The sequence below is a fragment of the Monodelphis domestica genome, chromosome 1 (assembly GCF_027887165.1).
Source record: "Monodelphis domestica isolate mMonDom1 chromosome 1, mMonDom1.pri, whole genome shotgun sequence".
Lineage (NCBI taxonomy): Eukaryota > Metazoa > Chordata > Mammalia > Didelphimorphia > Didelphidae > Monodelphis > Monodelphis domestica.
Genome location: NC_077227.1, coordinates 707,119,332 through 707,146,494, shown reverse-complemented (window position 1 = coordinate 707,146,494; position 27,163 = coordinate 707,119,332). Strand labels below are relative to the sequence as shown.

Here is a 27,163-nt window from a genome sequence, read left to right as displayed (position 1 = left end):
TTTTCTCTGTGACAAGAACATATATAGTATAAATTTATTTCTATAATCATCCAATACTGTCATGATCATGGGTATAATGACTTTGGTGGTTTTGCAAGCAATTATATCAACTTAATTCACTAAAATTCTATGTGCAGTGGTTTTTTTTTTTTCTTCCAGTTTTAAAACTGGGATCAGTTTTTCCTATTGCTACAAGTATTCAACATTTGAACATTACTAGTGGATAGTGGACACATGAATATCCTTACTTGCATTTTGTATACTTCTCCAGAGGAATTCTGTTTCCCCCTATTACCCAGTAATTGTACCTCATTAACTCTGTAGTTACATGACCAAGATCCTAGTGTATATTATATTTTCTCTTTTTGTAACACAGTTATCATCAACTATTTTTCTTAGTCAAAATAGCCTTTTCCACAACCACATGAAAAATCTCTTTCCTTTATTCCCTTTGATGTTTCTGATGTGTTACAGAGACAATGGGATGACACTGAACAATAAAGAACTAAGCTTCAGGTAAGGAAAACTGTAGTCCAAATGTAGCCTTCAGATACTTCCTAGTGGACGGCCTATATACTAGTCACTGCACTTCCCTCTGCCTCAATGTACTCAAATGGAAATAACAATACCTACTTGCAAGGGTTGTTAGGATCAAATAAGATATTAATTGTTAAGCACTCTGTACAGGGTCTGGCACATAGTAGGCACTATTATATAGATGCTAGTTATAATTATTATAACTGAAATAATTTAAAACTTGAACTCTGGGTTAATAATCTTAATTACCATTGTTTCTTAGCCTGATTTTACATTCAAATAGTGTTCTTTGCATAGAAAATCTAGTATTTACCTCAGGTGAATATTGTATACTATATTAAAAGGTACAGCATTAGGACCAATGCATAGATTTAAAAAATATATCATGAGGTCTATTTCTTGGCACAGGTAAGTGCCTCCATTTGTCCATTTTCTCTCCCCCTTGTGATTTGTTTATGTCTTGTTTTTTTGTATAACCCTCCCAAATTCTAATAACATAAAGAAAATGCTATCATCTTTTTGTTATTCCTTGAAAGAGATGGCAAGAGACATGGGGTTTTATAATAAGGAATTGATCTGGAGGTAATGTTTGAATTCTGTTCTTATTTTCTTACCTTTCTCCTCTTAATCCCCCATTATTCCTCTCCTCCCTTGCCCATATACACACATCCCCAAGCTTTTAGCCCTGTAGGTCCGGTGTGTTCCTTTGAATATGTTCTTGAATATACTAATTACTATTTTTTATTTTAATGTGGACTTAATACCTTATTTTGAAGAGTTGAAAAGGGATTGAACATATCATAATATATTTTCCTTTTTTGTTCATTGAAATTTATTAAACTCTTCAAAAAAGGTAGTAATAGTCACTCTAGTCTTTAACAGCAGTTATAAGACTTAAAACAGGTGTTGCAAATGGGTTTTTACAAAAGATTCATATTAGTAATAAGTAAAGAATTATGCCTTTTCTTTCCTTTTAATTACCATGCAGAAAAAAAATTTTAGTCATTTTTAAGTTGTATGACCTTGTGTGTGTGTGTGTGGGGGGGGGTATGTGTGTGTGTGGGGGGTGTGGTGGCGGCAGCAGAGATACTGGAGTGGTTTACCATTTCCTTCTCTAGTTCATTTTATAAATTAGGAAACTAAAGCAAACAAGATGAAATGACTTGTTTAGGGTCTCACAACTAGTGTCTGCAACTGAATTTGAACTGGCCTTTTTGACTCTAGGCCTGGTACTCTATTCATGGAACAAAATACTACAGACCATAGGTTTTAAAGGGGAGAGTACAGTTATTATGCCCTCAGTTGTGTTTGTCTTCTCAATATTGTGGAAGAGTACAAGAAGGATACTTGGCAGATTTGTTTCCATTGAGCTCCCCATCTCTCCTGTTGGGTTGGTTGACATCAGCATAATGCCATGGTAATTTTCTGAAACAAACAATTTCTTGTGTTTTATTGGAAAGTTTGCATTTAGGCAACTTCAGTTGATTTCTTATCTCACAAGTTGGAAGCTACTAGATAGTGGTTATTAAGTGATACCCAAGAGGGAAATAAAAGTGAATGGGATGCAAACAAAAATCATAGAAGTCTCCAGAAGAACTTTCTGGGTAGGTGGGTGTGTACTGTATTCAATTCAGAGATTTTCCTAGGGCTACTAGAATGACCTCTTAGGGGAGGGAAGGAGAAGAGAGAGTAAACATTTTATATAGCTTTTACTATATGTCACTCACTTTGTACTGCGCTTTTTACAAACACTTTTTCACCATTCCCACAACATTTGAGATAACTGAAGTAAATCAGATATGAAGTGACTTGTCCATGGTGATACTGATAGGAAGCATCTGTGGCTGGTTTCGAACTCACACCTTCCTGATTTCTAGGCCTATTCCTCTATGCACTGTGCCACCAGCTGCCTTATAATTTGCCATATGCTTCAAATGTTTTGGACTGCCATGATGATAATGACAGAGGAACCAGAATTCAGACTGTTCTGCAGATCCTGTTCTGTTTTTCTGGTAATACTTCCAGGTCAGTGACCATTTTTTTTTTAGCTAGAAGCAAATACCCAATTGTTTTCTATATATTACCCTAAAATATAGATTTCCTTTTAGTTGAGACTTTCATATATAGAAAAAATTGAGTGTGGTGCTGAAAAATTAGTTAAAACATTTCCATATAAAATGAAAATTTATCCTGAAATGCTTTTTTCATCCTTAAATTAAAAATGTTTTTTTATTAAGTACTGACTTTTTAAATAAAACATGATTATAAACTACATTGCACAGTGTGATGTTAATTCTGTATTTTTTTCCTGATATCCCTCTTCCCTTCCTCCTAATTCATCATTCAGGTAGTCAGCTACTCACTTTTGGATCCTGAATTTTGAGTAACATTGTCAGGTTCTACTGGAATCTAGGACGTAACCTTTTCCCTCTGTTCTCTCCATTTCCACCTTAAGTTATGTTTTTGTGTTTATGATGATTTGGCTTCATCAGATTTAGTTGTCTACAAACATCTTTCCTCCCATGAACTCAGCCTTTCTCTGTCTAGTGTTATCATATACTTGTTTTGGACCACTCAATTCTAACTTCAATTTTTAACAAACAGGGGCAAGTGCAGAGTAGGAGTATCATCAATAATTGTCAGACAGACTTATATTTACACATTTAGCCAGAGTTTCTTTTTAAAAATTTTTTATTTAATTTTGAGTATTTTTCCAGGATTACAAAAATCATGTTCTTTTCCTCCCCCTCCTCCCAACCCCCTCCCATAGCCCATGCACAATTCCACAGCCAGAGATTCTTATACTTGTTTTCATGAGGATATTTAATCCATTTGCCTTCTGCTTTACTTTTTATAGGTAGGTAATTATGAAGATTGTTTGGAGTGTGGAAGGAAGAACAAGTTTGCATACATTGGATTAAGAGTCAGTGTTTGTAACGCATGGTTAGAGGGGAGGAGAGAAAAGGAGAGGAAAGGAGAGGTGGGTGGTCCTTGGTGTTAATCCATATTTATTCTGCCATTATCCCCTATTTGCAGCTTTCAGAAATCGGCTGATGTCACTGCACATATGTTTAGAGCTGTTGCTATGGTGATTAGCTTCAGAATCTGTCCCCTCCCCAGTCCTGTTGAGAGACTGAAAAACTGCTAGTCTGTTCATAGATCGATTCATTGGCAGTTTGACTTATTAGTTACTAGGAACAGATTGCCCACTTTAGGCTAAATGGCTTAACTTAGATAATTTATCATAACCATTTGATCCTTTAAAATCTAGTAGTATGCCTATGGAAAAATGTGTCACAATTGTCTTCCAATCCTTCTCTGTTTTCTCCATCTTTTCTGCCTCTCCCGACACCAATTTATATTCATCAGCCCTTCCTTTATGATATCCATATAAAAACAGACCTATTTAACTTCTGGGCCTAAAATTTCTTTATAAACAAATACTTTCAATTTTATAAAGTTTTGGGTGACTGCCTTGTGATTGCTGATGAACAGTAGAGTGTCCTGGTGACATTTCCTATCCCTTCTAGATAAGCTGGTATATTTTAAATTTGTATTTGATATGTTTATGAAATAGAGTGGGCAAAGAAAGATATTTATTTAGATACCTTATTTGGATTTATTCTATAGTACTAAGCATCTAGGCTGTATTATAACAAATCTTTTTGTTTAGAGCACTCTATCACATGATTTGAACTTAGATGTTCTTGTTTACTATGAAAGTGCTTTGTTTTTCATTTAAATGAAAGAAATAATAGAATATACTGACTAAAATTTAATCAGTAGTAAAACTGTTCATCTACACCAAATCATTCTTTCCTTTTTACTTAACCATTTGATATTTATTTTTTGGTTTTATACATCCTATGTATAAAATACTTCCCTTACTCTGAAGGGAGGCAATTTGATTGTAATTGTCAGAGGTGTGACCTTTTTTGCACTTCAACCCTTGGGTTGCAGGATCCATTAACTTAATCTATTGGTGCCAGAAACCCACTGTATAAAACTTAAAATGAGTAGTCAGTAAACTATACAATAGTATTATCTGCAGTGTATTGAATTTTAAATATTTAATTACAAACATTTCCCAGGTTTTAATCTGACTGCATTGACAGTCTTTGAAGTTTTATCAGTTTGGGAGTTGATGGCTCTGGGCCAGATGACTCTTGGACTATTCTGGAGTCTCTTCTATTTCTTGGAGTGAAGTAGATAAAGGTGCCTGGTATTATTGGAAAACCAGAGCACACATTTTGGCCCTCCTTTCATACCATTGAAGAAATGTGAATTTTTTTCTTTTTCTTTCATGGACTGTTTTACAGTATCATGGTAAAATTTGGGGTAAGTATTTTGTCACAAGTTATATGTAGATTAATGTTAATAGTGCATGAATAATTTGAAAATATGAAAGACATATAAAATGAAGCATGTTTGAGGAAAACCACACCTAACATTGCATGTATGTTAAATAAATGACAGTGCATATGTTTTATGTATTTATGAATTACTAAACTTTAAAAGATCTATACATTTCTAGGCTTTGTGTGTGATCTGCTGCCTTTCATGTTGTTTTTGCAAACTATCAACTTTTTATTTTGACTTTTAAAAAGAAATTTTATATAGTATTAGAAGGTACAATGTTTATATTATACAATAGTATACATATATTTCATGTATTTCTTAGTTTCTAAACTTTTTCTGTGTCACCGGCTGGCCTTTCTGTGTCTTCTGCAGAACTAAAAAAATTTCATATAACTTCTTATGCTGACGCGTGATGAAGGAGATACCTGTATTCATCAAAGCTGTTTCTCAAGTCATCTTTCTTGACTTCTCTTTAATATTTGTTATGCATCACTGTCTTCTCTTGAGTATTCTCTCTTCTCTTGTGATTTTCCTGATTCTATTCTTTATTCTCTCTCACTTTCTGCTTCTTTGACTGCCTCTTCTGAGACTACCCTTTTTTGTTGGCTTTTCATCCAGGGAGTACTCAATATGAAATATCCCAAAATGTATTCTCAGATATACATACTTCTACATGTAGCTCTAGTTTGACATCACCAGTTTGCATCACGGACATATCGAACTTAACTTGTGTAGGTCTCTCAAACCCAGTATGTTCAAAAGAGAACTCATTATCTCCCCCATGCCCACCTTTCCTTATGAATTGTTCTATTACTACTGTCCAAGGAACCACTGCCTTCAGAATCTACCAGACTTTGAAGCCTGTTTCATCTTTGATTTTTTTTTCCTCCTGCTAATTCCCCATATATTTCGTCTTTTTGCCAAGTCACCTTGTTTCTACTTTGTAATATTTCTCCTATAAATCCCCTTTTCTCTAGTTCTACCCAGAGAATCTTTTTATGGTCCACTTAGGCCACTAATATAGTGTACCTCTAAAACTTTGAAGTTTTAAACTGAGAAATTGATCTTTATTTTCTAGACTATCCTAAACATACAGCCATACCTTTTCTTTGAATACTTTTTTTCCCCTTCTGTCATGCCATAATGCATAATTCTATATAATCATAGTATGCGATTACACTCTTTCATAGTCTCCCAACCTGACATTCAATATCCATCAACTTCTTGATAGTCTTAAAAGACCCCCCCTTGTATTTCAAATACCTCTTTACCCTAATGCAAGATTGTTAATAATTTTTCCAGTGGAACATTGTGTCTTTCTTTGTTCTTTTCGCCTAAACATTATCCCAGACTACTGAACTTTTTCAGAAGTGCTATTTATACATTACCCATATTATCTATCTATCTATCTATCTATCTATCTATCTATCTATCTATCTATCTATCTATCAATAGATATAATAGTAGTCTCTCGGTAACTGAGGATGACGATTGTCTTTGTGCGCTTTCATCTATGATCTATGAGTGTGCCCAAAGACACTTGTGCGTGAAAGAGATTTAAGTGGAAGAGTCGATGCACAGAGACAGTCCCACTCTCTCGGCGTTGGAAGCCTGGGTCCAGTGGCACGAAAAGTCGTTACACCTGGAGACTTCCTCAGCTGCATGGGATGGCCGTGATGTCCTTTGTGCTCCAACACACCCTGAGCACTCCACAGTGCTTTGCTGTGTCCCCATCTCAGCCTTTGAACCTTCTTATTGATTTCTTCCGTCTGTTCCGCCAAAGCAGTCTTCACATGCCGGGTGAGCAAAGCCCTGGTTCACCAGGGGTCGACGACGACGACGACCCGATGGCTACCCTCACAAGATTTGGCCGGCCTGTCGAAGCCCTTGCCCGGGGTGTGGCCGCTGCTGCATGCTAGCAGCTACTGGGAGCCACAAGTGAGAGCTGGGTGTCAGGTGGGGGTCAGAGGCTGGAGAGCTGCCCTAGGAGGGCACGACAAACCCTCCATACCAGAGATACTACCCCTCCCTGAACACCCCATACACCCCTAGATAGATATAAATATCTATATATAGGTTCTCCACTAAGGCCCTAGCGGAGAACCTATGGAATGCATACCAAAGATAGCCCACAGAAACCTCTCTGTGGGTACCTGTGCACCACCATGGTCCTGGCCCTGGCCCCCAAATGGAGGGGGGGTGTGGGTGCAATACTGGGTCTTTGAACCATCTCCTCACAGAGGCTTCGTCCACTTTCCCCACCAAGATTAGGCAGCGGTCCCCTCATTCTACTCACCTCCAGGGTGGTTGGGTGCAGGGCCATGGGTTCTGGTGGCCACAGGAGTGTCGTGTGTCCCGTGTCCCTCCCTCTCTATCACGCGTGCGCGCGCGCGCACACACACACACACACACACTTGTGGGGCAGGGCACTGCACAGAATATGGGAGAGTGGGGTATTGCACACAATCTTGATGGGAGCAGGACAGGGGCACAGGGATCCCTAAAAGGTTTGCCATCACTGTGCTATGAAAATTCTTCTATAGATGGAGAATGGAACTTTCTCACCAAACCAAAAGCTTTAAAACTTAGAATGAGACTGTCAAGAAGCAGAAATTGAACCTTGGTTGATCTGTCATTGAAACCAAGATTGCTACCCATTATATCATATATTGCCTCTGTAATAAAATTGAAACCCCAAATTGTGTCATGGTTAAAATAATCTCTACAACTACTCTGAGATCTTTGTTTTATATAATTTTTGGCTATATGTTATAGAGGATCAAATTTCTCTTCATACTACCGGCTTCTCTGAGCAATTCAGCACCAAAAAATTGAAATCTCTTTAAGGGATGCAGAATCTGAAAGGTTTTGACAGTCTCTTCTCCATCAGGATTACCCTTTTATTGAGGTATATAGCAGTGGTTACTTCTATATGAGGTAGTTCCTATTTGCTTATCATGCTTGAGTCCCTTCATGCTGACAGTGTATTTTTTAAAAAGGTCATCTCAGTGTCTTCTTGTGAAATAGGCAGTCTGTCCTTACAGATATAAGATTTACTAATGCCTAGGAAATTTTAGCATTCCCCAACCAACCAACCAACCTCCCCAGCCAGAATTCTTCAATCTTGTATCTTATATTGGATTTTTCCCCCCACTGATTTAAGTCATGTAAATGTTCTGTTTGTTTAGAAAGACTACCAGCCATACTTGTGTATTGGCAGCTTAAAATGGAGAGAGACAATAAATACTCCACTGTTGCTGCTTGAGACAAAACCCAGTTAAAGTTTATTGAAATATATTAATTTAATTCACGTGTTTATATATTTTAATAAATTTTACCAAAATATTTTTTTATTTAACAAATTCACTTTCAAATTAATGTATTTTGAATCACTATACTCACATTGTTTGAATTACTATGCCATGAATCATCATCCACCATCTCTTGCTTTCAGACAGGGAAGCAAAAAGTTAACTGTAGTATGTTGCTTTTCCATACCAGTCTTTTTACTAACCTGTTGTTTTATGAATTTTTTTCTTTTTCCTCCCCTCACATAATCTAATAATTTAGACTTTGTAATCAAAGATGTTCCTGAGTTTTAAGGACATAAATTAAGTTTTCTTGTTTGGGCTTTCAATTTAGGCAAACAACACATCTTGTCAAAAATTTGAAAGGATGTTCTGGGTGTTCATATATAGATATAAATTAATATTGTGATTTTACACTTGGAAAAATACCACATTGTTAATTTGTTAACAATTTCTCTACTGGAACGATTCTGGGATAGATGTGGAAGGGGCTAATGTTGAGTTTAAGGTGACCACAGCTATTCAGTTTGAGACACCAATAAGTAATTAAAGGTCAGGAAAGAGATTAGAACAAAAGAACTATTTCTGAGAATCCTCTGCATAGAATCCATGATCATTGAAATCATGGAAAAGATGATTATTGATAACTTTGGAGAAAACAGCTATGTGTATATGAGTCAGAAAGGGAGAGGATTTTGAGAATTTAATTGAAGTAGGTAGTAGAGTTTTCCAAAAACAAGGGTCCTTTGGTTACTAATCCTATATAATTCTTAATTCAGTTTTTCTTTTTTCAATTTGTTATTTTTATTTTTTATGTAAGTTTCATTTAATTCGTTTGTCTCTTCTCCTTTCCCTTTTTCTTCTTTCTCTTCCCCATGATATACCTGAATGTTTTCAAAGTGCTTTAAAAATATCTCATTTCATTTTCACAGCAGCATTGTGAAGTAAGATGCTATTAATATCTTTATTTTAGAGATGGGCAAACCGAGGCCTAAAGATTAGGTTAAATTATTTGCCTGGAGTTAGAGTAAATGTCTAAACTGGGATTCACATTTAAGTCTTCTTGAAGCCCAAGTCCAGAACTATTCAATATTGATTTCTCACTTATTATGGGGAAACACAAATTATTCTTCTCCTAAATTTAATGTGTATATTTTTAAACCTTTGAAAGAAAGCCAGTCTCAAATAAACGTTTGATTTTTCAATTTTATCACACACTGACAATTTTTTATGATCTCTTAAATGGTATTGCTTCTATGATTGGAAACTTGGGGTACTGCCTAGCCTTAGACATGTAAAAAAAACCCATTCATTTGTTATTTATTAAAGGCTGCTGCTCTAGGAAAGCTTTCACTGAAAATTGAGACACATACTAAGACTGCTCATTTTTATTTCCAGACCTCCTTGTCAAATATTGGATAGCAAACAATAGAAATTTTGCCATGTTTCTCTTATAACGTCTCCAGGCATGTGCATGCATGCCCCTTCCCCCATTTTACTTAGGACATTATATATTTTAAAAGTCTCATTGTATTTTAAAATAATGACTAGGTCTAGTGATCAAAAAAAGATCTTATAAAAGGAATTATGCAGGGGTGGGGGGTGGGGTATCTTTGTCTCTGTCTTAAAAAGTTGTCCTGATTTTTCCCATAAGCTTTTATTTGACCACCTTATTTTTGGGTGGTGGTGGTGATGTTTCAGATTTTTAATAAATGACAATATGCTTTATTATATATACACGTATGTATGTTAATCTTAGAACATTACATTTGAGTTAATGAAATGATACCCAAGGATAAAACGTGTTCATTAAATTTCCAGTCTCTTTTCCTATTCTTCCTCCTCCGTTGTCTTTTTCTTCTACTTCTTCTTTTAAAAGAAAAAATTTAATTGTGGCAGTAAGGGTACTAGGAAATGGTCTTGGAACAAATTAGACAAAGAACGTTCATGCTTTAAAGGGCTTGCTTGCCAAAGAAGATGCTTTGCTCTTTTTTGCTAAGGAGAGTTGATAATTAATTTTTTAATGAATTGGCCAAGTTCAGTTTTCATGATACTGCTTAAAGGACAAACAATTTAGAATTTTATAGATGACGTTCATTGGAAAATAATTTGTAGTAAGAGAGATGATTCATTTTTAAACCATGAAAATATCTTTGTTATATAACTCATAAGGAGTTTAAGATTTAAAAACAAATAGCTAGAAGAGCTTAATAAGATAAAAGAGGTAGAAGAAAAAATGGGAAAAGAATGTGAGGCCACAAAATTATGGAAAATAGGCTCAACAGTTTGGTTAACATAATGGAAGCACCAAGAAATTATAAAGAAAATAACACCTTAAAAAAGGGAATTGTCTAAATGGTATAAGAAATATAAAAATCCACTATACATAAGAAGTTCTTGTAAAAAAATAGATTGGAGCCAAATGAGGAAAAAAGTACAATTCACAGACGAAGCAAAGTGCTTAAATAGTAGAATTGGCCAAATGGAAAAAGAGATACAAAAGGTCATTAATGAAAAGAATTTCTTAAAAACCAGAATTGAGAAAGTGTAAGCTAATGACTCCATGAGACATTTAATAAAAAACCAAAGCAAAACACAATAAAACACTTATCACAAGTGTGTGTGTGTGTGTGTGTGTGTGTGTGTGTGTGTGTGTGTGTGTGTGTGTGTGTGTGTGTGTGTGTGTGAGAAATGGAAGTGTGAAATAAGAAAGACAAATGCCCTGGAAAATAGGACAAGGAAAGATAATTTAACAATTATTAATCCTATAACCTGAAAAGCATGATTTAAAAAAAGTCTACATATCATTTTTCAAAGAAAATTTCCCTGTTGTGGAAGTAGAGGACAAAGTAGAAATTGAAAGAATCTACCACTCATCTCCTGAAAGACACCCCCCAAAAAGAAAAAAAACTCAGGGATATAATCCTCAAATTTCAGGGCTCCCAAGTAAAGGGAAGAACTATTGCAAGCTTTCAAAAAGAAATCATTCAAATATCCGGGAGCCATGGTTAGAATAACTCTAGATTTAGCAGTTTCTAAATGAAAGAATTGGAGAGTTTAGAATAAGATCTTCTGCAGGATAAAGGAACTTGGAGTTCAACCCAGAATCATCTACCCAGCAAAGCTAGGTATAATCTTGAAGGGGGAAAAATGGGTAATCAAATGCAATAGAGGACTTAGAAGACTTAAGCATAAAAAAGTAAATATAAGAGAGAAAACCATAGGGGATTCAATAAGATTAAAATGTTTATATTCCTGTATGAGGAAGTGATATATACAGCTACTAATTTTTCATTGTTAAGAGGGAGAGAGGGAGGTGGGAGTATTATAATACGATGAGATAGTAGCTTTAAAAATTAAGGGGTGAGCAAAGAGATAAAAATGGGGATGGGCCTATTTGTATAAAAATATTTATTGCTGTGCTTTTTGTGGTAGCAAAAAAAATTCAAAATTATGGGGGTTCCTTAATTGAGGAATGACTTAAGGAATTGTGATACTTGATGGTGATAATGGAATTTTGTTGTACTATAAGAAATGATGAAATGGTTGATTTCTATAAGAACTGGAAGGACCTACTTGAACTGATGTGGAGAACATTATACACAGTAAGTGACAAATTGTTTGATGATCAAATGTATTAGATTTTTTTTTTAACAATGCAGTGATCCAGTATTTCTGGGATACTTATATAAAGAATGCTATGCACATTTAGAGAACAAACTGTTGGTGAAAAAAATGCAGAAGAAAACATGATTTATTACTTATTTGGGTATATGATTTTTGGATTTGATTTTCAGAGTATTACAAAAATGAATAATATAGAAATAGGTTTTGAGTTATAATACGTGTAAAACCTAGTGAAATTTCTTGTCAACTATGGAAGAGGGGAGACAGCATGAATCATGTAACTTTAGAAAACTTGTATAGATTTATTACTGGAATAAAAGAAATTAAAAAATTAATGGGTGAGGAAAAGATTCACTGGGAGAAGGGGAGAGATAGAAAGATGAGTGAAAGACCTTTTACAGTAAAAAGAAAGATGGGACAGGTAGGAGTGCTTGAACATTACTGTCATTGGAAATGGCTCAAAGAGGATATAACATACACACCAAGGCAGCATATAGAAATCCAGGTTTCCCAATAGTAGCACTGGTGAGATAATTGGTATATGTTTGAAGCTGGCACAGGAGTGAAGAGCTGTTCTACTCCCTCTCTTTTTACCTTCTAAGGACATTTTTTTGCATGCCCCACCCCTCTTTCCAGCCACCTAGAGCATAGCATTTCATTCCTCCCACTCTCTGTAGTAAATGTGATGGGGAGCAGGTTCACAGGCAGCTTGAAGGTGCAGTTTGGGCATGAAAACTTGAAAATATTCGCCAATGCTGCCCTATAGGAAAGTAGGAGGGGATGGGGATAAGAGAATCAGTTTACTGATTGGAAGTTAGTTTGAGAGGCATTAATAAGTAGGACACTTTTAAGGGTGGTCAAAGTAAAAAGCCGAGTAGGATAAACAGCAAAAGATAGGATGGAGGTAATTTATAGCAATCATTATTTTGGAATTTTTTTCCTTGTTTGTCTGATATCACATATGGAGAACTGATTCAAATGTTTATGAACACAGATCCTTCCCCAGTTGATAAATGGTCAGAATATATGAAAATGTAGTTTTCAGATGAAGTAATCAAATCTATGTCTAGTCATAAGAAAATACTTCCTGAATCACCATTGATTAGAGATAAAACAATTCGGAGGTACTCAACCTATGCCTATCAGGTTAAATAATATGTCAGAAAAGGAAAATGATGATTGTTGAAGGGCAAGTGGGAAGATTGAGACATGATTGCACTCTTGGTGGAGTTGTAAACTAATTTAATCATTCTGGAAAGCAATCTCGAATTATGCCAAGAAGCTATTTGTATGAATATATTTATAACAGCTTTGTGTGTGTGTGTGTGTGTGTGTGTGTGTGTGTGTGTGTGTGTGTTGGCAGAAAATTGGAAATTGAGAGAATTCCCATTAATTGGAAAATACTCAAAGAGATTATAGTATATAATTATGGTGGAATACCATTGTAAGAAAGAATAAGCAGGGTATTTACAGAAAAACTTGGAAAGACTTACATGAAGGGATACAAGTGAGCAGAGCCAGGAGAACACAGGACCCCAAATTCATGGAGGATACTTGCAATTGTGGATATGTTACTAATGTGGACACCTACTGTCCCCCATATTGTTTCTGTGTATGTATGTATGCATGTATGTATGCTTGTATGTATGCCCTTGGGCTCAGCTCTCTCTCAGCTCAACCCAAAAAAGTGAGAGTGGAAGCAGAAGAGACTCCTGGGGGCAGAGGGCTTCAAGGCTGACCTCCAGCACTTTGGGTTGACCACAAATAATTGTAATTGTAGAAAAAGACACCTGGAATAATGGTTCCCTATTGCACACAATACCAGCAATATTATAATGATCATCAACTTTGAATGACTTAACTATTCTCAGCAATGCAAAGGTCTAAGACAATTTCAATGGACTTAATGGTGAGAAAAGTTATCTAAGTGATGAGAAAGAATTGATCAATTCTGAATGTAAACTGAAGTATTCCTCCCTCCCTCTATCTTCAAATTGCTGTGTTAAGGAGGGGGAGAGGGGAAAAAAGTGGGTAGGGTAGGGAAGATGGGAATGTGAAACTCAATATTAAAAAATGTTACAAAATTATTTTATATATAATTGGGAGAAAATGAAACATTAGGGGCAGCTGGGTGGCTCAGTGCAGTGAGAGCCAGGCCTGCAGACAGGAATTCTTAGGTTGAAATCTGCTGTTGTATAACCCTGGGTGAGTCACTTAACCCCCATTGCCTAGACTTTACCACTCTTCTAATTTGGATTCTAAGACAGAAAGTATGAGTTTAAATAAAAAAAACAAAACAAAACATTAAAAATTTTAAAGTTAATATTAAAACAGCATAGAACCTGCAGGCAGATGAAAACAGAGAAATCTAGTAAGCACAATAAGTACAGTGTTTACTGCACTGTTGTGTTTTCTAATTATTTTTTTGTTCTTTTTTGTTCTTTTTTTTATCATTTGTTATATTTAAGTACTTTTTTTCTACAAGATATCTTATCACTTGTGTATTGAAGAGGATTTAATATAAACCATATTTTCTTTTTTCTTTTGTCTACTCCATGGGGTTATATGTATTAAATACTGAATAAATATTTTTATTCCACTCCTATATACATTTTGTTACTATTTTTCCTGCCTTTCTTTGTTCCTGTGAGTCCCTTGTTTTGTTTGTGAATTCTTTTGGACCCCCATTTTTTTGGGAAGCGCACAGACCATAGTCATACCAGATTGGGAAGGGGGGTATCAACTCCTCTTTATTGGGTGGATTTTAAGTATTTGAATTGTTAGCTCCTTGAAGGCAACGATTGTCTCATTTCTTTGTGTGTGTGTGTGTATATATATATATATATATCCTCATCCCTAACTACTGTAATTGGCATGTAGTAAACATTCAAAAGTTTTTTTATTTTACATACATGTCATTAATGGGAAAGGCCATATTGGATCCATATGGATTTGAAATACTGGATATTTTAATCACAATTTTACCAGCTAATTAAGCACTTCATTGTACTGAATTATTTAACTGGTTCCACAGCATCATATCTTAAAGCACTCATTGTACAAATGTCAGAGGGCCAGTTCTAGCACATAGTTGCTGGGGGAATCTTTCCCTCAGTACACACTAAGGTCAAGGACCTTATGAATTTATCTTTATTTTTTTTCTTAGGTACAAATTGAGGAAACTTTTCATATTGATTGAGCTTTAGGATCCTGAGTCTCTTAGGCTCCTGGTTTGGGAGACCTAGTGCAAAGGGTGAACTTGAAAACCCTTTGTTTAGACTTGTCCTCTGGGGTTGAGTGATTCAGCTGATTTAGTCGAAGAATCTTGAAATTCCAAATTAAAGTTATTTATGAAATTATTTCTTTTAATTTCTTTCCCTTTTTTTAATGTGGAACAGCTTGTACCAGTAAAGTATGATTTTTATTGTAGCCATCTTTATTGCTGTGGTTCTTTTTAAAGATAAGGTTAGTTTTGTCTTTCTACTCTCACCAGTTCAGCCTCACCCTTTAATTTGTACTTTTACTAATTACTTGGATATACTTTGAAGCCAGCTCTTTTATTCATCTCCTCATGATATGCAAGAGGAAAAACTGAAATTAATTTGTGGAATTTTATTTATAAAGCTTGCTTTGGTTTTGTTGCCAGGATACCTGAATTGGGCTAGGCAAATTGTAATGTCTCTTATTTGTACAACTAGCATTTGGTAAACCAGTCTGCTTTCAGATATAAATGGGGCAAGTTTAGAAAACCTAATAAAGAACAATCATAGGAATGTAACCAGTGAAACATATTTTAAATAAGTATAAACTGTATACATCAGATTATTTTTAAAATGAGAAAATAACTATTCAGTATGTCTATCATTTCAGACTGCAACCAGGGCTTTTGTATAGTATTGATGTAATAATGATGACCAGAAACCTAGAATAGATTTATGTGAATTGGATCTATTATTATTTTGTTTAGAGTTCTTCGGGTTTTCAAGAAGATTCCTGAGACAGTCACTTGGAGATTTGTGATTAAGTTGATTTTCTTTGATTTTGCAAACTCAATATAATTGTTGTATGGTAGGCCATAATACATGTAGCCCATAATACAAGGTGCCATTCAATAGGAGACTTTTTCTCCTTTTTCACATTTCCAAATTATTGGAACCATGTCAATCATCAAGCAGTAATCAAGGGCCTAATGTCTAAATGCCAGAATGTAGCTATATGTCCCTCCCCAAAATCAATAAAATATAAAATTAAGTTGAAGTCCAGTAGTCCAGTAAGAGTAGCCTTGGTACTCTCTGGGTATTCTTAAATATGGGCATGTTACATCGACTACTATAACGATTATTGTTATTTAGTCATTCAGTTGTATTGGTCTTTTTTCCTGAAGATTACTTAGTAGTAAATACAACTCTGTAATGCAAACCCTCCTCATCCACTCCAAAATTTGGTTTGCTCTGTTGTGTTTTTTAGCTACTACAGTGACCTCCCTACTTGAAGTGTGAACTACTGACTAGTATATGCAGTGAATTTTCTACTGTAGGAGTCTTTATTGGGATACTCTAATAACCTTGTTGTTTCCGTTTCTGATTTTATGCTGGTTTTTAGAAATGAGATTCATATTCATATTCATATTCTCTCTCTGTCTCTCTCTGTCTCTCTCTGTCTCTCTCTGTCTCTCTGTCTCTCTGTCTCTCTCTGTCTCTCTGTCTCTGTCTCTGTCTCTGTCTCTGTCTCTGTCTCTCTGTCTCTCTGTCTCTCTGTCTCTCTGTCTCTCTGTCTCTGTCTCTCTCTCTCTCTCTGTCTCTCTCTCTCTCTCTCTCTCTCTCTCTGTCTCTCTCTCTCTCTCTCTCTCTCTCTCTCTCTCTCTCTCTCTCTCTCTCTCTCTCTCTCTCTCTCTCTCTCTCTCTCCCCCCACCGCCCAACCGCCTGCCTGCAATTCAGATCAATATCCTTTCTGAATGGAAAAAGTGTGACTTTTAATTGATTGGGCAAGAGGAGACTACTCTTAGATGGATAAATGTTTTTTCCATAGCTCATTCATTTAAGAGAATGTGTATGGAAGAGCAAGATCTTAATATCACACCAAGAAGTTCTTGTTCAGAATTTATTTCTACTTTCAATCCCTTTTTAAAAGAGAGATTTTTTTGTCTGCAACTTGTTCCCTTTTTAATACAGTAGACCTAGTCTGGAAAATATTAATAGAGAGAAATGGAAAAGAAAAAAATAAAACTAATTCAAAAGTGAAATGGATTAGATTATTTCTGAATCTTTTGATCTCATGAATTTGGGCATCGTGTATTCACTCCTAAAATCTATTTACACATTGAAGACAAACAGAATCATAAAACATGGGTTTTAATCAGTTTTAAAAGCCTCTAGTTTCAGAAAGAGCTTCCAGATGAAAAAGAATTTTGGAATCATCTTGTCATATAAGTGTCTTTTCAGGATATGTGAAAGGGAATTCTTTGTTCTCTTTGTCTAATCTGAGTTTACACTTGTGAAAAGGGAATCCTTTATTCTCTTTGCCTAATTGGAGTTGATACTTTGGTTAACATTATTTTAAGTACCCTTACTTAATACTAGAGTCCTCCTCACTAGAGTGAGGACAGGATTTAAGGACAGGATTAAATCTCCTTTGTCTACCTTTTAAATTAAATCGACAAAAGATTGAACTCCTTATTTAGTACTAGGTAAGAAGCCAGCAGGATACTTGGGGAGTTCCACCCCCCCCCCCCCCCCTTTAAAACTCATTCAGAAACTTGTGAATTCTTTTAAAAGTTCAGAAACTGTTCAATCAGGAAACTGAATTTTTTAATAAGAAATTGATCTTTAGAAGGTGAGAAGTCTATCCCACCAACACTGCCCCCTGTGCAATGGTAGAAAATTTGAAACTGTGATTGGCCCCTGTGAAGAAGGGAAGAGTCAAGAAGTCACCATAAAAGCAAGCTGGAACTCCCTCAGACAGATGGTCTTTGGGAAGATAATCTGAAGAGCTCATCTTTTGGGGATAGTCTTCTAGTTGGGGAGGGTCTTAAGGAGAGCTTGCTGGAGACTGGATGACTCCTGGATTACTTTGTTGGGTGAGTGAAAGGCTGACTCCTTTCCTAGTTTCCTAAGAGACTAGCTTCCATCTTGGAGAAGGCCAAGTGGTTAATCACCACCAGTCTTCCTGGTTGAGAGCTAATTAATCTCTGCCTGCATTAAGCAGACTGGGAGTAAACTTTTAGGTTGATAGGATAGATAACCTCTCTAAGCTCTTCACATTTCTCTACTTTATTGTTTCCTCTCCATTTTATAAATAAATTTCTTACTCGAGATATAATAAATATTGAAGACCACATAATTTCATAAAATTATTGTCCAACCATTTAATTTCACCTTTACAGACATTACCAAAAATATCTCCTTGATCTACGTTAATGGTGTGAAAACAGGACATTTTGATTTCATCTATGAATTTAAAAAGTATTTCCTTTAAATTTCTGAGCATTCCATTTTTATTTCTTAGATTTGTAGTTGATTTTCTTTTTCACAGTTTAATGGAAGTACATAATGGTCTATATATGTCTGTGTGAGACTTTTGGGAAGATGAGATGGGGTGGTTTGGGTTTATTTTTGGATATTTTAGTTAGTAATTAGACTTGTTTTGCTGTTAGTATCCACTTGGCAAACCTTACACTTAAGTAAGGGAAATTCTGTTATGTTTTATTTTGCTGACTTATCCAAGTTTCAAGAAGTAGAATTGACATTTTGTGCTGCTAGGAATTTGGTTTTGGGAGGGTGGGTGGGTGGATCTGACTAGAAAACTAGGTAATATATACTAATTTTGAAAGGCTCTCAAGTGGAGAAGGATTTCTTTTAAAAAATTCTTATTTATTTTTTGAAAGTTCTTATAATTTTATTTTTTCCAGTTATTTATACAATTAGTTTTTAACATGTGTTTTTTATATTTTGAGTTCTAAAATGTGGTCCATCCCCTATTTCTCCCCCCCCACCCCCCCAAGTAAGTAAGCAAGCAAGCTTTGATCTGCATTCAGAGAGTCTGTCAGTTCTTTCTCTGGAGGTGGATAACATTTTTCATCAGCAGTCTTAGAATTGTCTTGGGTCTTTATATTCCTGAGAATAGCCAAGTCATTCACAATTGATCATTGTGCAAGTATTGCTGTTACTGTGTGTAATGTAGAAGGCATTCTTGATGAGAGTAATAAAAAATACAGAAATGCAAAGAGAATATTATATATATATATAATATAATAAAGAAAATATAAAGGTAGAGAGAAATAGCAAGCACAGCCACAGAATTTATTACATGATATGGGCTAGAGTCTGTGGGAAAGTGCTGGACATACAAAGAAAGGCTTTCAGTCTTTCTCTTGAAATATAACACATTGAGGTGCCACCATGCAAAAAAAAAAATTCATATACCGGATACAAACACAAGCACACTTGTGGATGTGTGTCTACATCTGTAATTGGATAATCTCCAAAGGATGGAACACTCTTAAGATTAAGGCTGATGGAGACAGACTTCTTATAGACGGTGTTGAAGGAAACCAGGGAAGAAAGGAAGCATGCAAAAAGAGATATTCTGCCATGGATCCCATCTAGTGAAAATTCTGGGAAACCATGTGTTTTCTTTGGACAATAATGAAATAAAATAATTGAAAGTTAAATGGATGAGTTGGTATTTTCCTGTGATTACTGAACTTTCATCTTAAAATTCCTATCTGCATTTTATTTTATCTGTTATGTGTTAAGGTTCTTAAAGGCAGGAATTGTCTTTGGCATCTCCATTGCCTTGTGTAGTGTCTGGCATATAGTGGGTCCAACTGTTGATGGATTTATTGATTATATTAACTCTTTTTTGAACCTATTAATCTCTTGAGAGACATATAGGAAAGATTAAGTTCTAGGATTGTGGCAACAGAGTAGTATGGAATTGGTGGTGTCATTATAGTGAATAATAAAGTGTGACTATGTAGTTGTACAGAGCAATTAGGAATAACAGTAATGGATAAGAAGAGGAAACAAAGAGAAAGGAATGACAAGTTCTTCTACAGAGGTCCTCTTTTTATGCACAGGAGATATCTTCCTGAGCCCTTAGTGAATGTTTGAAGTTTCAAATACAGACTTCTTGCTTTAACAGCAGTGTTAACTTTTTTGTATAATACAGTGATCCCTGCCCCCTACCTCTTGACTCTGTCCTCTGAAGACCCCCTCCCTCCATACCCCATACCCTCCATACAAGTAAAAGCATTATAATTAATACCTCCCTAAAATCCCCCCCCAGTGTATCTCATTTCTTTCCCCACTTGTCCTTGTGCCTCTTCCCTCAGCCAGAGGTAGCTCCGTTGCTGCCTCCCTCCTTTCCCTAGAATTCTTGGATTAGAGTGGGCTTGGGGGCTTCTATAGTTTGGACTTTTATTTGATATGTGCTTCCGGTTGTTTATAAGCCATTGTGGTGTATGTGAAGGAATTCATGTTACTGTGTGAGATGAAATAAAATGACCACCCACTCAAATTATAATTACCAACCTAGAGTCAGAGAGTGAATAATAGAAGAGATGAACCTTTTCTTTCTATTAAGTAAGGGTACAAGCCTTAATGACAATGCCCAATGCTTGGGTGCAGATACAAACATTTTCTAGGTTTTTGACATAAGAACCTCACCTCCTGTGTCTGATACTCCTTGATCAGGGGGGGGGGGCAGGGCAGAATTTGCCATCTAGTTGGGAAAGACTACTTAATTAGAAAACAAGTTATGTTGCATGAGCTTCATCAGATCTTCCACCAGAGGTGCAGGAGGTAATGGAGAGAGAGCCATATCCTTAGGAGAGGCTCCTTTGCCTAATGGTCTTCTTTCTTCAGATAGGCGGCCTCCCAACTCACTGGGCCTGTGGCAATAACAGAATGTCCTTGAGGTCTTATTTTGAAATTCTTAGCAGACTTCCATTCCCTAATGGGGTCTAGGTTGAAGTGTGGGTGTGCCCCCTCCCCCCTTAATTCTTTTCTCTCCACTCAATAACTACAGCCTTATTCTCTATATCTGATAGTATGCTAATATACAGATGAGTCTTAAAAACCTTTAACATTAATAGTGAAACTATTTTCTATACACAACATATTTATTTTCTCATTTGGGCAAACCCTGTCACATGCTTAATATTTCCTGTGTCCCCCCGCCCCATCTCTTCCCCCCACCCCCCTTTCTTGTCTTTGTGGCTCTGACCCATCCCATCTTCCTACTCTCCATCATATTTTGGAAAGAACTTGAGAGATAGCCATTGTCTCAGCAAGAATCCCATTTTTGGGGGGCAGCTGGGTATCTCAGTGGATTGAGAGCCAGGCCTAGAGACGGGAGGTCCTAGGTTCAAATTTGGCCTCAGACACTTCCCAGCTGTGTGACCCTGGGCAAGTCACTTGACCCCCATTGCCTAGCCCTTACCACTCTTCTGCCTTGGAGCCAATACACAGTATTGACTCCAAGAGGGAAGGTAAGGGTTAAAAAAAAAAAAGAATCTCAATTTTGAAATATACTAACCATCTTACTGTGATAATTTAAACCTCTTGCTCTTATTCAAATCTCTTCCTATGTAGATGAAATACAGATCTTTGTTTTTTAGAGGGGTATGTATTTAACAGGTTATTAATGCAGAGCATTGTTCATTTCTAATCACTTTTGAGTGCCATTCCATATTGTTGTATAAAAATAAGAGAACAATACTTACCAATGGAATGAAAGTGTTTTTCTTCCTTGTAGTTCTATACTTTTTATTATTTGTGTGTGTATCCAACAGTTTAATTAAGTATAAAAATAACAAGATTTGAACTTTACAAAGTCAAGATAAAGATGACATTTCGATTTTTTATAGAACTGATTTATTTCATTTCCCTTCCTTCTCCCCCAGTGTCCTAAGAAAATATTTTATCATTATGTATAATGAACAGAAGAAACAGCAGTGGAGTTCTGCATCAGAACCTAGTTGAATAGCCAGTTTCCTCCTACAAGGTAGGCAGAGAAACTTGAAACTAATCTGTATCTCATAATTTAGTAAAAATTATCCCATTTAAATTCTATGTTTTCCTTAAGAATATTTCAAAAAATAAAGTTATATTACCCCTGAAAGAAATGTAAAGAGAAAATTTCAAGACAAATAATTTAATATTGAGAAGTAATATATAAATAAATTAAAATGTAATGAAATTGTTGAATATATTTTGTTTTCATAAATCTTTGGTAGCAGAATTAGTTTCCTTCCTTCCTTCCTTCCTTCCTTCCTTCCTTCCTTCCTTCCTTCCTTCCTTCCTTCCTTCCTTCCTTCCTTCCTTCCTTCCTTCCTTCCTTCCTTCCTTCCTTCCTTCCTTCCTTCCTTCCTTCCTTCCTTCCTTCCTTCCTTCCTTCCTTCCTTCCTTCCTTCCTTCCTTCCTTCCTTCCTTCCTTCCTTCCTTCCTTCCTTCCTTCCTTCCTTCCTTCCTTCCTTCCTTCCTCCCTCCCTCCCTCCCTCCCTCCCTCCCTCCCTCCCTCCCTCCCTCCCTCCCTCCCTCCTTCCTTCCTTCCTTCCTTCCTTCCTCCCCCCCCCCCCAATTAGAAGCAATATTTCCAAAACACCAATTCCTTGCTCCCTCCCTCCTTACCCGAATAAATCATGTGGTTCTGCTTAATTGACTTCCTAGAGGATTTTGGATGTTAAATATCCTAAGGTATTCTTCTAGACCTCCTACCTCCCTTGACTTGACTGACCTTTCTACCTTCTTTCGCGGTGATTAAGTTCAGTTTATATTAGTTTGGGGGAGGGAATTGGGAAAGAAAATAGACTGAGAGATGTTTGGGAAAGGACAGAGTCTTAACAAGGTCATTGGCTGGGTTGATCCTCATTCTCAGCTTACTTTATTCTTTAGCTGTGGCCTCTTTATGACCCTGGTTAAGTTGAAAGGGTTAAGTAGGGGGCATTTTGAAGAAAATTATAGATGATTTTTCATATTCTAGAGCATGAAAGGAACTTAGATTTCTTATCTAATCAATTTATCCACTTTATATATAATTAAATTTAAAACTGGTGCAAGTGAGCAGTTGGTCAAGTTTTTGTATCAGTGCTATGGTTATGGCTAGCTTTGAGGTCTCCAGCATCCTGCGGTTATTCTTCATTACACCTACTGATTTATTTTCTGTAGCTCCTGCTGAACTTGTTATCTTTTGCCAGTCATTGAACTGGACCATATAGATTTGTTGTATTTGTCAGAGATTTTTGTTCTGGGAGATGTCCTGGTCTTTGCTCACCTGTTACCAGTTGTAATTAGATGTCAAAGTTTATTCTGTAATCTGTTTTTAACTGCTTTTCTTAGTGGAACCATGAAAGCTTTTCCTATATAAAACCATGATCATGATATCTATCCTTGGTAATAGCTTATGCTTTTTGCCAGGGCATAGGATAGTTACATCATTTAAACAATCTACCTACCCTCAGTTCAAAGCCTCTCAGATAGAATTTTAGGGATCATTTGAGAATAATATTAGATATTATTGATATTGTGATATTAGATAAGCCCCTCTTCTTATTCTAAACAACATGACCTCTTCTCTTTTGGTAGAATGATGAGTAATACTTTTTGGGAGGGGAGAGGAATCCCATTGTGCAATAGGATAGCTCCTTAGAAATGTTTTTATTTTCATTTAGCAGCTGCCTGGACTTTCAGGTAGTTGATTCCATTTTAAAATGGGTTGCAAATTTTATGTGTTTCTTTAAAATTTTAATCAGTTGTACAGTATTTGGCTCAGTTAAATGGTTTTTGAAAAGTAAGTAGTATAATGCCAAGACAAAAGAGGATGGAAGAGATGAGAAAGTAAAAGTCTAACAAGCAACCCAACTCTGTTTTGTTGGGTAATGTATGGCAGCAGATAGAGCATTGGGTCTAAAGTTCAGAAGACCTGAATTCACATCCAACTCCAGGCAATTAATTAACTTCTCTTCATCTCAGTTTTCCCATCTGTAAAATAGAGATTATAATAACCTCGATTTCTCACTGCTGTTTGGAGGATAAAATGAAGATAATATTTGCAAACTATTTCACAAACCAAACTAAAAACCAGCATAGAAGTAACTGCGATAATTAATTTTTTCTGTTTTGTCTCTTTGGAAGTTGGAGAATATATAGACAAGTGTGTCCAAATCATACTGCCTTCTTAATATGCAAAAGCAGAATTTTTTATTCCATTTTCTATGGTCCTTTATCATCTCCAGTGTGTCTGCTTCCCAAGCCTCCTAAAAAGTTTTTGATTGTCATTAGATTCTTTGTTTTCTCTATCCTGATTTATATCCTTGCATTTCTTTAACTTTAACTTTCTTTAACTTTAGCTTCTTGCCCTTTTTAAAAAAAAAATTAAATAGAAGAATCTAGAATTTAAAAAATAAAAAGGAAGGTGATATAAAAGCAAGAGATTGCTCAAAACTTAGAACGTTTATTAATAAAATATTAGTTTTCTTGTTCTTAAATTTTTCTCAAGGACCTTTGGGCTCTTCACTTTTTAATGCAAATGACTGTACTGTTGTAGGTTTGTCTAGATTTTCAAAAAAGGTTCCACCACAGTGTAGAAATCTCCAAAAATGTTCTCTTTTGGCTCTTGAATCCCCCATAGATAAGCAGTGCACAAAGAACTTCTCATTTACGTACATCTATACCCTTAGTGTTTGGGAACCTATCTGTATCAGCCTTCCCTTCTGCCTGATTCACTCATTTTCTCTCTATCCCTCATTTTTACTTCATGTAGTTTGTTTCCCATTCTTTTCCCCTTCCATTAGCTTTCTCTTTCTCTTCCTTAAGAGATATAGTAAACCCTGTAACCTGGAGGTCCTCACCATTTCAGCTTCAGTAAATGAGGTGTGGTGGTAAGGTTTCAGTGTTTTAGGGATTGTAAAGCAATTTATTTGTATTAAAAAGCATAAATTCGATGGAGTGTTATTGGTGTTAAAGCTAGGCATTGCTCTCTCTAGTACAAAGAATGAAGCAATCCCTGCTGTCCAGTATCTTCCATTTGTTTGGGGGTGGTGGTGGTAATATCTGTATGGATAAAATAAGAGAAAAACATCTTAAATTTTGAATAAATACAAAGTACCTGAATAGAGGACAATGGTTTATGGTGATAAAAGTTCAGGCTCTGCATTCAAAAGTTCTCTTTAGCTCCTTTGACCTTAGTGAAGGAAATCAACATTTCTGGGCCTTTCTTATCTGATTTGTAAAGTGATGTGAGTAGATGAGTTTTAAGATACTTTACAGTGATCCATTTACCCATCATTGCCAAATGTGTCTTTTAGCAAAATGCTTTCATATATTGACAGTTCTGAAATGGAGGTTTAAGTTGCAACTCAGTCAGGGTCAGATACCTAATAAATAATAATGATGCACTAGAACAAGTCATCTGACCTCTTATTGATTGGTCTTTCCACTTTCCTAATTATGGATGTTTCCCCTCTTCTTGTCTGGCATTCTCTAAGGGAAAGTAGATGTGTTTTGGATATTAAAAGATCATGATCTTTGATCTCATATACATATGTGCATACATACACACATACACATACATAGGTATGTACACATATACACAAATAGTTTAGTGGAAACAAGGCTCACAAAATGACATTTCTTAACAATTCATGCAAGTGTTCAGTGGGGACAATAAGTCTAGGATTTCAAGGAGGTAAGAATTTGATGGAGAGCAATGTCTGTTCCAAGTGTAGCATATTTTTACCAAGAATTTATCTTGGTCAGATACATATTACTTGATTTTTTTTTTAATGAATTGTGTCCTATCGTCAATTTGATATTGTTTGATTCTCACCATTAGAATTGTCTAATATCTGTTAACTTTGAGTTCTTGGTAAAAGAAAACCAGAGTAGCTAAGATGATCTCAGTGATCTTCCAGCTGTAGTCCTTTTTAACAGAAGGAAGCTTGTTTCACTTTCAGGAGAAAGGACCATGAACTTTTCTCAAGAGTATAGTGCAGTGTAAAGATTAAAATTTAGGAATATGGGGAGACTGAGGCAGGTAGAAATTAGTTTCTCTCTGCAAGAAGTATTATATTTTTTAGAGGTTTATTAAAGGTTAAAGATTAAAGAATATACAAGTAAGAAACATGTGCCTAGGCCAGAGGCCTAGACAAAATAACCTCACATCACGCAAGAGACACGCCTGCTCCAAAACGGAAGTCCAAAAGAGCGAGACCCTCAAAAGCCTTTGAATCAGCTTAAATACCTTCTCGATCTCGGCCCAGGTGAGATTACAAGGCATTCTGGGGAAGTGGAGCAAAGGTTCATGGGGATTGTAGTCCTGTATTCGAGTCTATTTTTTACAGCAGGGGGTAGCTAGGTGGCTCAGTGAATTGAGAGTCAGGCCCACAGATGGGAGGTCTTGGGTTCAAATTTGATCTCAGAAACTTCCTAGATGTATGATGCTGGGCAAGTCACTTAATCCCCATTGCCTAGCCATCACTGCTCTTCTGCTTTGGAACCAATACACAATACTGATTATAAGTTGGAAGGTAAAGAATAAAAAATTCGTAGCACTAAGACAGAGCCTGGCACAAAGTACGCACTTAATAAATGCTTACTGACATGACTAATCTCTAGGAACACCCCCCCCCCCCCCCAAAAAAAAAGGTAAAGGACAGTCCCTGCCTATCAAAAACTTTCAGTCTCATTTTTTAAATTACATAGACAATGATATAATCAGATGGATTCAGTTTTAATAGAATTCAAAGAATAGTTTTTGAGGGTAGGTAGATGTTATAGTGGATCGAGTTTTGTTTGGTCTAGAGTCAGGAAAACTCATCTTCTGTAGTTAAAATTTGGCCTCAGATACTTATTAGTTGAATGACCCTGGAGATACCACTTCCAGGAATTTGGGAGGTAATAATCATAGTGAATTTTGCCCTGGTCAGACTTAATGTGGAGTGCTGAGCACCAAGTTTTTAAGATGTGTACTAAAAAACTGCAATGTCCAGATTAGGTAGTCTGGATTGTGAAAGCTCTTGAGTCTAAGACTGGGGTCTCCAAACTATGGCCCAAGGGTTACATGTGGGCCCCTGAGGCCATTTATCCTGCCCCACTGCACTTCTGGAAGGGGGCACCTCTTTCATTGGTGGTCAGTGAGAGGAGCACAGGATGCATGCACATCCTGTGCTCCTAGAGTACTGTATGTGGCAGTGCCGCAAAGCTAAGTGTTGTTGCTCACATACAGTACTACTTCAGGTGATATAATCCTTTGCATGTCATCTTGTTCTGAGTAGCTGAACGAGTATCAGGAGCTGCACAAAGGATTATGTGGCTGCACAGTGGAATAGGTC

The 27,163-nt window shown here is 36.2% G+C and overlaps 1 protein-coding gene across 4 annotated transcripts in view; it reads left to right on the top strand.

The window, feature by feature from the left end:
• ANKRD11 (ankyrin repeat domain containing 11) overlaps window positions 1-27,163 on the top strand; it is a 257,700-nt gene that overhangs the window by 96,309 nt on the left and 134,228 nt on the right. For 2 of the 4 annotated variants that reach the window (XM_056810956.1, XM_007477322.2), the window contains exon 2: window positions 21,737-21,837. The exons of 1 other annotated variant lie outside the window; for it this stretch is intronic. The gene's annotated coding sequence lies outside the window, so the exon portion shown is untranslated. Of the gene's footprint in view, window positions 1-2,440; window positions 2,563-21,736; window positions 21,838-27,163 lie in introns of those variants that run through there. One more of the 4 variants, XM_007477321.3, reaches the window with a different exon arrangement.